Here is a 15,934-nt window from a genome sequence, read left to right as displayed (position 1 = left end):
ATGTTCCCTGATGCTTATCTGAGATGGCAGGCACTATTCCTGCTGGAGCTCCCCTGTTGGCTGAGAAAGGGTGACACCAGTGAACAAGGAAGCCAAGTAGAACCAGTAAGCAGCAGAGTTTCCATTTGCCAGCTGCTGGGAGGGACCAGTTCTGTGCATTATTCGTCTGGAATACAGCAAGGCCCACGTTTTCCAGTTGGGCTGCCTGTGGTTAATTGCCTAAATCTGTATGTACGTGTCTCACGCGGTGAGCTGACACTCCAAGATGTTGAGCACTTGTGGTTCCTGTTGAAATGTTGACCCAGCTCTTTAAGATTCCCACCATGCTCCATGCCATCACATCACAGCAGGAATCCCATGCTCACAGTTTCATGCTTATTAAAGCAAACAACCATAGTGTCCCCACACAACGCACTGTGTGCCAGGGCCCCGGGAGCTTTTTAAATTAACACAGTGAGAATCAATTGTCAGGGTAAGGAACTAGCAGCCTTACTGAATCCAGCGGGCCTGGCTGGAGGTCTAGGAAAGGACTAGCAAAATGCTCAGCAGAGTGTCTTGTGGAAAACCCGGAACTGGTTTGTTCTGGACTCTCTGCTTTTGCCAGGAAGGTGGGAACAGGCTACTCCCCACAAAACTTGTATTACTGCACATGGGTCAGGCTCAGGCTCTCTGGGTGAAGGGGGTGAGGGTGAGTGAGCTGGGATAAGAGGTCTGGACACGGAATAAATCCAGCATAAGGAGTGCACAGCAATCCCACGTGATTTCTTCTTCCTTCCCCAGAGTAAACAAAAACACATGCACCTGCACAGATGTGCAATGGGGGGTTACTCGAACACACATGTGGTGAGCTTTGATCCATCCTTCCTTAACAAATGGACTTCTACACACACAGCCACTCCCTTGGCAATCTTTCTTCCCTTGATACCCCCACCCCCACGCACGCTGTCCCTCTGGAATCTAGCTTTATATGACAATCCATATTGCAATGCATCCCCTGCCCCCAGCATACATACATGCTTGGAATCCATTTTTGGGGGGTGGGGGGATCCAGTTTTGATAATCTGGATTAACCCCCCTTTCCCCTTCTCTCACACACACACATTCACCATGAGGGGTCCTGTTTTACTGAGCAATCCAGAATAACACTCCCCATGTATCCTCCACCATCACTACGCCTCGGTGCTCTTCCTCACGAGGAATCCAGTTTGCTGCATGCACACTCAGGATTCCAAACGGAGAGCGAGAATGCAGCAGCTGCTGCTCCTCATGGCAGGCAGGAGCTCAGTGCTGTGCTCTGGGGAGAGCCCCTAGCCACAGAGCCCGTCCCAGCTGTGAGCAATCAGCTGGTCTGAGAGAGAAAAGGATTCCTGGGGCAGTGACCCAGATTCCACTTTCCTGGGGGAGTAATGAGGACCCAGGAGACTGACATGACCCACTCTTAACCTCCCCTTTCGCCCCCCTCTTGGCCAGTCCTCAGCATCCTTTCTTCCTCCAGCATCCTGGCCCCTCTCTCCTGATTGCACCGCCCACTCTCCCTCCCATCTCCTCTCCTCAGCTTTATGCGGACTGCAGCGATGCATTGTGGGAAACTCCCAAGGTGGTTTTTTTTTTTTTGCCTCTTCCGTCCTCCCTCCCTCCTCTCTGCAGAACATCCAGCTTCCAAGGTGTGACTTGTGCGAACAACAGTCTGGGGAGAGAAGGTAGGGGCTCCTGCTTTTCTTACCTGCCCTTCCATGCATACCAGACCCAAGGAGGGAAAGAGGAGCACACAGGCCTGAGTCTATGGAAGGCTGTGTGGGTGGGTGGGTGAATAGTGGTTGCATGCAGGTGAATAGAGAGAGAGAGATCTGGATCTGCCTGTTAAAGGTGTGTGTGCTCATTTCTGCAGCTCTCTGTGTGAGAGAGGTCATGGGACTGCCATGCCAAATGTGTTTGGACTGCCAGTAATTGTCTCTATTGATGCATTGGTCTCTGCCCACACAAGCAGGGCAGTCTGGCCAAAACAACAGTGAATGCAGAGGAGAGCTCACTTTGAATGCCTTCTGTTCAAAAGCCCGCTCTCCTATGTCATGCCTTGCTCCCTGAAGGTCAGATAGTGAGGGGAAACATTCACACAAGTGTGAGCACTGCATGTGCCTAAAATCCAGATGGACAAACTGCATGGCTCTGTGTCACTTGCTTATTTCCTTTGCTTGCTTGGTTTGCAGGAGGTACCGCTGTTGCATAATTATTGCTGCGGATGCTCCTGAGAATCTCCGCTGTGATTTCTGGGGGGCACTTTTAGAATTCGTCCTAAAACCGGATTAGAAAGGGAGAGCGGCAGCAGCATGCTGGAAATACAGAAGTGGTTTTAACGAATAAAAACCACAGATGGCTAGATTAGGAAATCCATTTCTTTTTGAAACTGCATCATCAGCTAAAATCTCTTCAATAGAAACGGGGCCTTTAAAAAACAAATCGCCAGCCTTTGTTTTGGATTCTAGCTGTACGTTTTTTTTTTTCAGTCTTGAATGGATTATTTTGTTCGATCTCATTTGCATTCTGCATTGACGGTTTCATTTCTCTGTTTAATTAGTCATTAATCCTGCAGGCAGGATGCTAAACAAACAAATACACTTTGAAATTCCCATCAACCCAATTAGTTGCTATTGGCATTTTCCTGCTCAAAGGATTTGTCATCTTTTTCTGGGGGGGGGGGGGGGGGGGGAGAAGGGAATCCTTTGGATTCCTCCCCCTCTTCTCCCCCCCCCCCCCCCCCGTATTGTGCTAGAAACAGCTGTGTGTCAGAGTCTGCCAAAGAAAAGGAGATGGACTACAGATATACAGGTTTCAGAGTAGCAGCCTGTTAGTCTGTATTCACAAAAAGAAAAGGAGGACTTGTGGCACCTTAGAGACTAACCAATTTATTTGAGCGTAAGCTTTCATGAGCTACAGCTCACTTCATCGGATGCATTCAGTGGAAAATAGATATAAACATCTCCCCTAAAACACTCCAGAAACTGTACATTAGGAATCAGATGGTAAGAATAATGTGTGTTTAAAGAGAGTGACATTTCCCTACAATGATCAATGTACCGGTGCCTCTTTGCAGCCAAAAGGCTAGGTGATTCCAACTTTGTCTGTGTCCTTGCTACGTCCCCCTCATTTGTTATAACCCACTACGACAGCTACAGACAATATAGCTCTCTTTAAGCTGTCGTAGTGGGTTATAACAAATGAGGGGGACATAGCAAGGACACAGACGAAGTTGGAATCACCTAGCCTTTTGGCTGTAAAGAGGCACCGATACATTGATCATTGTAGAGAAATGTCACTCTCTTTAAACAAAAAGAAAAGGAGGACTTGTGGCACCTTAGAGACTAACAGATTTATGCTCAAATAAATTTGTTAGTCTCTAAGGTGCCACAAGTCCTCCTTTTCTTTTTGCGAATACAGACTAACATGGCTGCTACTCTGAAACCTCTCTTTAAACACACATTATTCTTACCATCTGATTCCTAATGTACAGTTTCTGGAGTGTTTTAGGGGAGATGTTTATATCTATTCAGATGCTTTTGCTTCCTCTTTTTGTCTGTGTATCTTCACAAAAGAAGTGTGAAAATGCCTGTTGATTTGGTCTCTTTGCTCCTAATTAAACTGTATGTACATATCCGTGTGATCCTGGTTCTGGTGGAGCCCAGGGGTAGGTAGGTAGGGTGACCAGATAGCAAGTGTAAAAAATAAGGACAGGGGGTGACGGGTAATAGGTGCCTATATAAGAAAAAGCCCCCAAAATCGGGACTGTCCCTATAAAATCGGGACTTCTGGTCACCCTATAGGTAGGGGACAGTTGTTATCCATGACTCGATGCCATCCTGTGCAAACTTCTCCAGCAGGGAGGTAGCAGGGGGCAAGAGCATGGGTCTGCCCACGGCTTTTCCATCTGAAGGGGTGGGGTTGGTGTAGGGATAGCATAAGGAGACAGAGGAGGCATTGAGATGACTTGGTCTGTTTGGCCCTCAGTATTCACCATCTAGAAGTTTGACCTTCATGGTTTTGACCTTCAATATTTTCTTTCTTCCTTTCTGGGTGAGGGGCATGGGCCAGGCTCCCAACACGATTATTCTTTTAACCCCGTTGCATGGTAGAGAAGTGCCAAGGACAATCCCATGCTCTCATAGACATGCACATTCTTCGGGAGTCTTGTTCCTTTATTACCACGCACTCCTCTGGCTGTCTGCAAGGGCCACAGTTCGGCTCGCATTCTGGCACGATGGCATCTATTCTGTTTGGTCAAGCCTCTGGCTGGGAGCCGGGAAAATCAGTGCAGCCAGGAGCGGGGATGTTTTATAGACAAGTGTTTGTTGTGTGGGTTATAATTAACATAGAGTGATGAGGCAATGGAGGCTGGTCATATGCTCTTCAGTAGAGCCTTTATTGGCATTAGCACTGTGTCAGAGAGAGAGAGTGCAAATCTTTTGTTGCTTAGCTTGGTAAATCACAGGTGTGCATCGCCCAGGGCCCTCCCCGGGGCATGTGTGCTGTTCTCAGCTATCAGTCCCAGCCTCAGTCTCAATTTGTATCCGCAGTGCATTCATCGATTTCAAATGCAGAGCGACGGATTTAGGCCTGTGTCTGTAATCCACAGAGTGTAAAATTTGGTATCTTGTTTTGTGCATTCAAAATCGCTCGTCTAATCTTTCTGTCTGCCACAGCACAGCTAATCGGGGAATTGCTCATGACACAGACTGGGAATTATAAAGTCCAGAACTCAATTAGGGGAGAACAGAAGGGACTAGTTATTAGGAACATTAATAAGCTAAACAGAGCTGTCAGAGGCATTTTGTATTATTATTATTATTTTGCAGTATCCGAGATTATCCTTCCCCTTTCTCTTGCCTGTGATTCACTGTACTTGAGAGGGAGAAGAGTCTGCTGATTTACAATCAAGAAGCAGACTTGGGGGCTAGGAAAAGTGTTGTCAATCCCCTGGAAATCACAATCCCCATTCAGGGTTGAGCACACAGGAAAAATCTCATGAGATCAGTCAGAGAAGTGGCACACAGGTGATACTGCAAGCCTGAAATGTAGATCGTAATGCACTTGGCAGTTTGTTCAACAAAAACTGAATCCCATTCTTGCTGAGTTTTGCCATTGATTTCAAAGGGAGCAGGATCCCAATTTCTGGGACACCCACAAGGGTGTGGGAACAATTCATATAGTGGGGGTGCTGAGAGCCAGTGAACCCTGTAAACACTGTATCTGATCAAAACCAAGCACCCTCAGTTCTAGCACCTATGGACACCCACCATCTTGGCTGATGCACCAGAGACCTCCCAGAGCTAGCAGGAGTGTTTACAGCTGAAGCTAAAAAGCCAGACACTGTAGCAGGGAGCCGTAATACATTCATATGCTCTGTGAACCGAATGCTGAGGGGGATGCGTTACGCACACTGACCCTGGCCAGTCGATTACAATTGCATCAGCACTGCAAACCCATTACTGAGCAGAAAGTCTCGAGGGATTGCCCCCATCAGGCTCATGTACTGTAAGAGAGGCTGGTTATTCCCTTCTGAAGCTGCCAAAGGAGACTCCGAAGCAGGTAACATAGACACTGGTGAGCAGAGGTGAGCTTTTCCTGGGACTCTCTGAGCACCTAGCTACCTGCACTGAGCAGGCAGCCCTTGCGGGAAACACTGCGTGGAGTCAGACACAACATGGCATGAGGCTAAAAACATGAAGGGGGAATCGTAGGCTATAAAGGAGGCTTTGCAATTGACATTGATCTATGGTTGAAAGAACATAAAGGGTCTCTAATGTGCAACAGCAAAGAAACGCTGTTGAGGTGACTCCTAAATGGGCTTTGAGACACTGGTGGCTTCTCCATCCTCCTCTGTCAATTATACCTTTCTGCAGATCTCCTAAAAATCAAGAGCACGTCCTCAGAAACATAAGCAGCCTTTTTCTCCAGGCGTGCAAGCCTCAGAGGCTAGCGTCGTCCGACTGGCTCTGGGGAGTGCTGGGGAAATGGTTGGGTGTCATCAAAGAAATAAAGAGGGTACGTCTGTTAAATGTGCAGGAGCAATCACAGTGCGCAATGAAGCCTGCCAGGTAACAAGGGAACAGGAAAAGCTCTGGGGGATGAGAATATTGTCAGGATGTGGGGATGGCTCAATGGTCTAATCCTCCGGTTTCCATTACCCAGGCTGTGACCAGAGGTGCAGGGCCCATCCAGTTCCTCCAGTGTCCCGGGTAAATAAACGGAGATCCCAGAGAGTGAAGCCTTCAAGGTGAGATGGTAAGAACAAAGGTTCCATCTCTGCCTTGACCATGAAGGTCTTCATAGCAGTTTTCATATCAGAGTGTGATCTGGTAAAACTTCTGTCCCCTCCTCACCCATACTGCTGTGTAGCATGGTGGTAGTCTGGACTGCAGTAGCTCTGTTGAAGGGATCCATTGTGTGTCCATACGCCACATTTCTGGGGTTGATATCCCTGTGGTAAATATTCTTGGTCATGTGCCTTTGACTGCCTTACCTGCACTCTGCCTACTAATCCATCTCCTCCGGGATTCCAGATCCCTGCACTGTCTAAGACAGCCACGATTTTCAAACAAATCAACCTGGACACCTGTTTCCTTCTTTCCTCAAAATACTACAGTGATTCAAGGCCCAGACGAGCAATATTCAGTCCTGGTCCAGGGACAGGTTTAAGGTCCAATATCTCATGACCCTGAAGGTCTAGAAACCAGAGATTTATGCCATTAGAAAGGGAGATTTCCAGCTTTCCAAGGTGAGATGAAGACACTGATTCTATTTGTGAGAGGCTCCAGGATATCAGATTTTAAAGTGATGACTTTTTTAAGCATAGGTTTCAGAATAGCAGCCATGTTAGTCTGTATTCGCAAAAAGAAAAGGAGGACTTGTGGCACCTTAGAGACTAACAAATTTATTTGAGCATAAGCTTTCATGAGCTACAGCTCACTTCATCGGATGTATTCAGTGGAAAATACAGTGGGGAGATTTATATACACAGAGAACATGAAACAATGGGTGTTACCATGCACACTGTAAGGAGAGTGATCACTTAAGATGAGCTAATACCAGCAGGTGGGGGCGGGGAGGGGGTGCCACAAGTACTCCTATTTTTAAGCATAGAAAACCTATGGGGGATTTTTACATCCGCATTGCATAAATGACTCCCCAGGTACATGGCAGCAGTGAATTGGGTCCCTGCTGTAGAATTTGGAATGTGCTTAAGGATTCTGCATGGTGAATTGTGCTATAGAAATCTAAAATATTGGGTTTTGTTATCGTCACTTTCCTTCCTACACCTGTGGAAAAAAAAGTAAGTTGAGCTGAGGCTGCTTTTTGGCATAACTAGCCACATGGCAAATATACATTTCATGTCCTTGGGAGACCTGGAGGGACTATTTACTGCTGATATGATAGGAAATATCCAGCTTGTGTTTCCTGTTCCAGTCTCCCAAATGGCAGAGTATTAAAGAAGTGAAACCCAGAGTCTTCTCCTCAGATTAGCAGAGCTAGACTAAGAGCTTCTTTATTGCTTCTTGACGCAAGGCTATAACAAGATGGTGGAGGTGGAACTCTGCTTTTCTATACACAAAGAGCACCCAAATATGTCAGTCAGAAGAAACTATATTTTAGAATTTAAAAAAACACACACACAAAACCACCAAACCAAGAAAAGAACAAAAGTAAAATCTCCATGAGAGCACAGTGTGTCCCTCTTCTTTACAGACTGTAGCCATTCTGAAAACAAAATGGCTGCCGTTTCAACTCACAGAGAGAGTGCTTGAACATAAGGGTAACCACACTTGGTCAGAATATAAGAACATGAGAACATAAGAATAGCCAAATTGGGTCAGACAACAGTCCATGTAACCCAGTATCCTGTCTTCTGACACTGGCCAATGCCAGATGCTTCAAAGGGAATGAATAAAACAGGGCAATTATCAAGTGATCCATCCCCTGTCATCCAGTCCCTGTCATCTCATCTGGAAGTGAAAGGCTTAGGGATACTCAGACCATGGGGTTGCATCCCTGACCATCTTGGCTAATAGCCATTGATGGACCTGTCCTCCATGAACTTATCTCATTCTTTTATGAACCCAGTTATACTTTTGGCCTTCGCAATATGTCCTGGTAATGAGTTCCACAGGTTAACTACATGTTGTGGGAAGAAGTGCTTCCTTTTCTTTATTTTAAACCTGCTGCCTATTCATTTCATTGAGTGACCCCTGGTTTTTGTTTTATGTGAATGGGTAAATAAAACTTCCCTATTCATTTTCTCCACACTGTTCATGATTTTATAGACCTCTACCATACCCCCTCTTAGTCGTCTCTTTTCCAAGCAGAACAGCCCCAGTCTTTTTAATCTCTCCTCAGACGGAAGCTGTTCCAGACCCTTAATTATTTCTGTTGCCCTTCTCTGTACATTTTCCAATTCCAGTATATCTTTGAGGTGGGTTGACCAGAACTGCACGCAGTATTCGGGGTGTGGGCGTACCATGGCTTTATATAGTGGCATTATGATATTTACTGTCTTATTATCTATCCCTTTCCTAATGGTTCCTAACATTGTGTTAGCTTTTTTGCTGTACATTGAGCAGATGTTTTCAGAGACCTATCTGCAGTAGCAACGTACAGCATACATCCGTGATGAGAGCTTGTATCTGTGAATGCCCCAGGCAGCCCCTGCTGAAATGGCAGCCCATGCTATAAAAGGGCAGCTACTTCCAAGCTGGACATGAACTAACGAGGGTGCTCATTGCACCAATGCTGTTCTAATGACCTTGGGTCTGCTCTCAATGGGCCTGCATTATGAAGTGGGTGGAAAAGCATACTCAAAAGTGCTGCATCACCAGACCTGGGACCGCTGACCTGACAGACTTAAAGCAGCATGCTTCCCCATAGACTTCCAGTGGATTGAAATTGAGCTGCTCAGAGATAACATGCTAGGAGTCGAGTTGGCTCAAAGGGTCTCCCCAGCTGCCAATCCATGGAGGCTCAACAGTGATGTCAGCTACTCCTTGGGTTGGGGGAAAATCCCCCTCAGAAATGGCTGCAGAAAGGGAAGTCAGCTTTATGTAACCGCCCGAGCCCTTTCCCTTGCCAGGGCCCTATCTGACTGCCATGTATGGAAATCAGCCTGACGTGAGGGTAGGGCAAATGGCCTGCACTGTCACTGAACATCCTCAGTGCATCAATCCAGGATATAAAAGCATTGGTAACTCCCTGTGGCAGAGGGAATAAGAAGCAGGGACAGAAAGGTCCTGCAGGAAGCCATCCTAGGAACCACTAAGCTCTGGCAGGAAGTAAACATGCTCATTTTTATCACAGTTAACAACACAGCACCTCAGGAAGGAAGAAGGTAAGTTTGAACCCGGTGTGTTTACTGTACTAGGAGCAGGGTAGGAACTCCGCCTCCTCCCAGTTAGCAGGGATTATTCATTCATACATACACTTAAGGAAACTAGGTTTGCACAATCAGAACATTTCTAGTGTAATTAAGCAACTCAACTTTCGCATTGGTGGAGAAGTTGCTTTAGAAGGACCTGGCTGTACAATATTCAAGTGTAAAAACTCCTGTGGCAGGTTCTTATTGGGGTCTGAACTAAGGATCTCCAGGACGAAAAGCATGAATTACTCCGGCTTGAGTGTATATAGGACAAACTCCCCGGACTGGTAGCTGTGGTAACCTCTGTGAGCCAGCCACTACATGAGGACTCATAACAGCCACTGAATGGTGGGGGCCCCGGGGAAGATGCTGGGATTGCATGGGGCAACTATATACTAAACAAAGTCCCTTTCAGAGTTTGAGAGTCTGGCGTCAGTGTCCCAATGCAGCATTATTGTTAGCGCAACTGTGACATGGAGGTTTCTTTGGTGAATCTCTCTCTTTGGCTAGGACATGAAATGGCTGTCGCTTATTAAAGCAATTGCTAACATCCAACACTCAACATGGCAAGATTCAAAGAACTCGCTTGAGATGTCAAGGAAGGGGGTGGATGGCAATGGCAGATTGGCAAAGGGAACCATAAATAGCTCTTCAGAGAAAACTGGGTCAGCTGTGTTTGCTGTGTCTCCTGTCCTGGTACTGCTGATTGTGAGCCTCACCCAACCAACTTGGGTAAGGCTGGCAAATACACAGCTGTGTGTGCAGGATAGGCATGTGCTGCTGAGGCCTTTAAAAGAGAGCTGTGAACAGAGACATCTGACATATGTTGTATTTCAGTTTATTGCTTTTACTGTCCAAAGGACAGGAGGTCATTAAAAATGGATGGGGGTTTAAGCAACCTCCTTTTGGGAAGATGGGCCATTAACCAGTGCATTAAATGCAAACTCTTTACGTGCAGTTTTTATCATATTTACAGTAACTCAACATCGCCACACAAACATTAACAGCGTAATCCTCAGAAATACCCTTGTGAGACAGGTAAGGGTTAGTTTCTCTGGTTTGTAGCCCCCCCCCCCCCCCCCCCCCCCCCCCCCCCCCCCCCCGTCACTGCAGTATCTGAGCACCTGTCGACCTTCAATGTATTTATCCTCACAACAGTCCCGTGAGGTGGGGAAGTGTCCAATCCCCTTCTGCAAACGGGGACCTGAGCCACAGAGCGACTAAGTGTCTTCCCCATAGTCACACAGGAAGTCTGTGACACAGCAGGAATCTGAACCTGGGTCTCTCCAGTTGCAGGCTAGTACCTCAATCACTGGACCATCCTTCCTCTCTGTGGCACAGAGATTTAAAGTGACTTTCCCAATGCCGTGACGGATGTCCATGCTAGACCCAGTTTGTTCCTGGAGCCCTGTCTTCTGCTCAGTCCTCTCAGCTGTCACCTATGGGCTAAGATAAGAATAACAAGGTCCCAGACTACCCCTATTGAAGCTAATGGCAAATTTCCCATTAACTTCAATGGGAGCAGAGTTAAGCCCTCACTTGCCTTTGGCCCTTTTCAGCCATATTAAATTCAGGCCTTCTCTCTTCTGGGGATGACTCCCTGATTTCAGCAAGCCATGGCCAGCAGCTAGTGTAGCTGAATCAGTCAAACCCCTGGTTTACCACAATGGCCAGCACAGGTGAATTACAGCATGGTGTTAATTGTGGCTTTCTGGAGCTGTTAGGGGCACGCACCTGTGCGGCTGGTTACTAATTACTACAACCAAGGCTAATCCCCAGTGCAAACAAAGCCCCCCGAGAGGAATCGCTATTGAGGCATGGTTGAGGTGAGGGAATCCTCTTTCTATAGGCAGAGCAAAGGTCTATTTGTTTTGCACACAGGGTAATGGACACAGTGGGGAATGAGGCCATCTCTTTTTCCACCAAGCACAGCTGCTGCGTGAGCTCAGCTCCTGTACAAATCAATTACTCTGTTCATTTCTCTCCAGTGCAATGCGATCCGTCTGTCCCCCTTCTCTGTGTAACCGATGTTCACATTGCCTTAAGGAACGGGAGGGGCACCATAAGGTGCTAAGGACAGTTTCAAGGATGCTGAGGGAGGGCATGTGGGCAGAACACTTGGCATCTAAGCCTGGGATGGGTGGGATCACAATCCTCTCCTAAAAACCCTGAGGGATGAGCACATAAATGCAAGATGACGACACGAGGGGAGACCATGAAACAGCATGGACTGAAATGACAGCAAGATGCAGATGACACCCAGCCTGGAGTTATCTTTACATCAGATGCAAACACCAACGTCTCCCAGCTCTTCAGCGGCCCAGATGGGAGCAGGACTGAGGGGGAGATGCTGGGCCAAGGGCAGCACTTCAAAGAACTCATCGTCTCCAGCACAGCACTGTCTGGTAAGGACCCTGCTTCAGTGAGGATGTGCCCTCAGACCACCAAGAGAGCCTCAGTGGACACCTGGTCATCTCATTGCTTCTGCACACCCAACGAGCCACACCTGCAAAATCTGTCCTTTCCCATCTACAGCTCGCAGTCTGAGGTGAACAGTTAGATGACTGACTGATAATGACATGCTTGGCACCTGTCAGCTGTAGCTCTCAAAATGTTTTACAAATGTGGGTATACATCATTATCCCCATTTTGCAGTGGGGTAAACTGAGGTACAGAGAAATGAAGTGACTTGCCCAAAGTCCCACAGTGACTTCATGGCAGGGCTGGGACTAGAACTCAGGTGTTCAGACTCCTATGCTGTTGCCCTACCTATTTGACCCCTAGTGACATACGAGCAAAGGTGTCTGCAGGAGGGAAGGAATAATGTCACAAGGTGAAGGAAAAAGGAGGCAGATTCTTGGAAAAACACCAGTTGCTTTGGTTTCTCATGATATGATCAATCTCTGTCTTTTCCCAGAAGGGCCCTAGAGCTTTTTGACACAGCCTTGTGTCACCAAATCTCTAGTTCCTGGCACTATGTAAAGCTTGGTGCTATCATGGAAATGTTTGCTGGGGGCTCCATTTGCTGGGTTCACATCCCCAAGTTTTGGGATGAGCTTAAGTTTTGATCCAACTGTAAAATCTCAAAGCAAAACTCAGTGGAAGCCTTGAACACACCATCGTTTCTCAGAAGTCACGTGTGCTTGCCAGATTCACATGGTTTCTCTTTGAAATCTTAACTCTGCCCCAGGTTAGTTTGAAATTGGGTCGGGTTTGCCTGAAAGGTCAGTGACTCTCTATCTCCCTTTCAGCCAGCCTGAACTTAGTCTCCTATTTGCTACAAAACTGAACGCAGGTAGTTTCAGATTTCGTTGCAAACATTTGGCCCAGGTTCACTTGCTCCCCTCACATGGCAAAATGAAACAGCATCGCCCCCTGGCACAGCACTTGGTTCAAATCACTTTAGAGACATCTAGTGTTGCAAGGAGGGCCACGTTTTGTTCGCTATCTTCCTCAGCACCTTCTGCAGTTATATTGATCAAATGCTATAAACAGTTTTCAGTCTTCCACTGGCTCCTCAGAAAATACCTCTTTGGTGATGATAATAATTCATCATGATTGCTATTTATTGTTTGTATTACTGTAGCACTTAGGAGCCCTCTGCTTTGTACTTCTGTGGTATCTTCCATCTGCGCTTCTTAAAGCCTTTATACACATCAGAATTAGCCTTGCCAAACCCCAGTGAGGTAGGTAGTGGTATTCTCATTTTTCACATGGGGGAAATTGAGACAGAGAGGTTACGTGATGTGCTGACAGTCACACCGGAAGTCAGTGGCAGAGAGAGGTTTCCCCCGTTACTGGCCCATTCCCTAACAACTTGACCATGCTTTGCTTTTTAGCTCATGAGCAACCTATCTTTTCTTGCAAAGCTGACATGACGTCTGCAGGAAGTTGTTCTCTTTGGGGTGCTTTTTCAAAGGGGATGAGTCCCAACCTCCCTGCTGTGGGAACAAAATCTGAATACTTTCACATTAAATCCCCTAACTTGCACCTACCAAGTGGAGCAAGTACTTGGATTTTTGGGTACCAACTTTTGCATGTGCAAATGGCATCCTCAAAATTGAAACAGCCCATTTGAAAATGTGGCCCTTTGTGTCATAGAAGGTTAGCTTTGATTTAGATGATGGCGACTGATTTTCAAAGCCACCTACAGGATTTGGGAAGCCATTGAAATTAATTGACATTGGACATCTATATTCCCCATGGCAACTGAAAAACGCAGCCTAAGTTGGTATAAGAGTGAAGGACGTGGCGATGGCTTACTTATTTTGAAAACTACATATTGGTAACTGAGCTATTGTGAGGAGAATAAAGCTCTGTTCTCAGTAGTCAGGCTATCGCATAAGCCATAGATATAGATGGCCCAATACTGCTGAGCACTCTCAATTGTCATTGACTTCAAACAATGAGAAATAAGCAATTTCAATGGGAGTTGTCAATGCTCACAACCTCCATGGAGACCCTCAAGGTTAGGGCCATAGTATTATGTATCTACCTATTTCCCTAAGAGATCACCACCTTCCCTGAACCATGCCGCCCCAGCTGAGGGCTAGAGCCCCATTGACGTGAATGAGAAGGGGCTACTGGCTGGGCATTCTCCAGGGGGAGCCCTGCACTTCTATCATTTCTTCCACTCCCCTTTGTCTGAAAAAGCCAAAGCCAATGATCTTCAGGACATGTCTTCTTTCCCAGGCATTTGGAAACAGGCTGTAAGGGCAAGAAACTTGGTGAGGAAGGAGGGTGAGTTGAGTGGGTAAGTCGCCTTATCCATTGGCTGTGGGTCACACTGAATGGCATTACCATGTTTCTGTAATGGTTGATGGTTATTCTGGGGTACTTTAATGTGATGTTGAGGGTACCTGCAGTGCACTTTTCTAGAATGTGTCTAAATCCAGATAAATAAATCATTGTACAGCTCACACTCATGCTAGAGAATTCCTGATGCTATGGAGAGCAATATGTTTGGGGAAAGATTCTTGATGTAAGCAATCTGGGTGAAATAATGAGGCGTGGTTCTGCGTCACAGCGTCTCTTAAGCCTATGCCCAGGGAGCAGCCACACTTGCTCGCAGCTGCGCCTAAAGGCACAATGTAGCTCATAGGCAGCATTAATAATAAAACAATATCAGACACTTATACAGCACCCTTCATCCCAAGCTATGGTCCACCTGACCCTGCTGTGTGTAGCCCAGGGGGACAGCAGTTCACCCCACATTGCACCATAGGGGATCAAGGCCTTGATAGTGCAGTCAACTGCTGCACAGGGTACTGCATAGTGTTGGAAGAAAGGGGTATTTTGGTGCCACTTAAGCCCTATTTTCAAAGCTTAAGTGGTGCATGGGTCTCTGCACAGAAGTGAATTTCACTTTTAAGGCTCAGACTTCCTACTTCAGGTCTTTAGCGAAGGGTGAAGGTGCTGGCTGAAGAGGGTGCCCCTTGGGTGTTAAATATTGGGATTTTCTGGAACTGTAGGTTCAGATCTTAGCAGCATTGATTTAGCATTTCATCCTTCCATGGCAGATAACTTGAGTTCCATGCATCTTAATATAGGGATTTTAGGGCTAGATCTGCAAAACCTAGGTCCTTCCTACTCTGCATGGAGACTGATGATCCTATGAGACTTTATAGGAAGAGTAGGGGTCTGCCCTGTTGTGCTTAGCCCAGGTTCCCTCCTTTTTCCAATGCTATGCCACACACTGTGCATTGGTTGGCTGCTGCGTTTCAGAGGTACTGTGTGTACCCAGGCCCCGATCCTGGATTGTGCAGTGTGCAGGCAAACTGGTGCACCCACACATCACAGAGTGAGGGCCGTAGCTGATCTACTCTTTGGAATGAAGGTTATTGTTCTATTATTAATACCAGTGAACTAGATTGTGCCTTTAGATGCAGCCCTGAGCAGCCTCCCAGGAAAAGCCACAAGGGACTGTGACTCAGAGACACCCCACTAAGACACAATTCCTCCCCGGCTTCCTCCCTCTGGGGTCATGATTTATTGCTGGTCTATATGGGCAGGAAATTACTATATTGAACAGGAGGTTGGACTAGATGACCTCCGGAGGTCCCTTCCAACCCTGATATTCTATGATTCTATATTCCTTCAGTGCTGACTCAGCTACTCTGGCCAGTGAATGGGGGTTTGGCACCAAGGCCCCACTCATTCCTTGCCCACCTGCTCCAGGGCATGACGAAAAGCTTTAGTAGCTTCTGACTCCCATGTGCCTGAAACTGAGGTCTGGGAAGCCCAAGTGGAGAGGTAAGGTGGGGGCTCTTACTCCCTTGTGCTGGTGCATAATCCGAGTCAGCGCCAAGGATGATTTTTAAGGATTCCATTCGATTATTAATAGCCCACTGCAATGGCTATACTCTCTCTCCCATGCTAATGTGACACCATGGCCTACACTAATTTGGAAGTTGGGGCTATATGGAATTGTGGTGTATTGAAAATTGTAGGTGATCGTTTTCAATTTCAGGAGGTTTTCCTGGTCCTGCCTACAGACAGGGGGCTCTGTAGGGAAGTGTGTGATCTGGGCCTAGCAGC

The 15,934-nt window shown here is 46.9% G+C and overlaps 1 long non-coding RNA gene across 2 annotated transcripts in view; it reads left to right on the top strand.

Annotated features, from left to right (window-relative positions):
- The first annotated feature begins 1,492 nt into the window (after positions 1 to 1,492).
- Positions 1,493 to 15,934, top strand: part of LOC122466293 — a 28,733-nt gene continuing 14,291 nt past the window's right edge. The window contains exons 1-2 of one of the 2 annotated variants that reach the window (XR_006291699.1): positions 1,495 to 1,700; positions 6,184 to 6,276. This is a non-coding gene — a long non-coding RNA (uncharacterized LOC122466293). Of the gene's footprint in view, positions 1,701 to 6,183; positions 6,277 to 15,934 lie in introns of both variants that reach the window. The other variant, XR_006291698.1, reaches the window with a different exon arrangement.

This window comes from Chelonia mydas, chromosome 6 (assembly GCF_015237465.2).
Source record: "Chelonia mydas isolate rCheMyd1 chromosome 6, rCheMyd1.pri.v2, whole genome shotgun sequence".
Taxonomy (NCBI): Eukaryota; Metazoa; Chordata; order Testudines; family Cheloniidae; genus Chelonia; species Chelonia mydas.
Note: the sequence above shows the minus strand (reverse complement) of the source record. Positions and strands in the feature narration are given on the sequence as shown.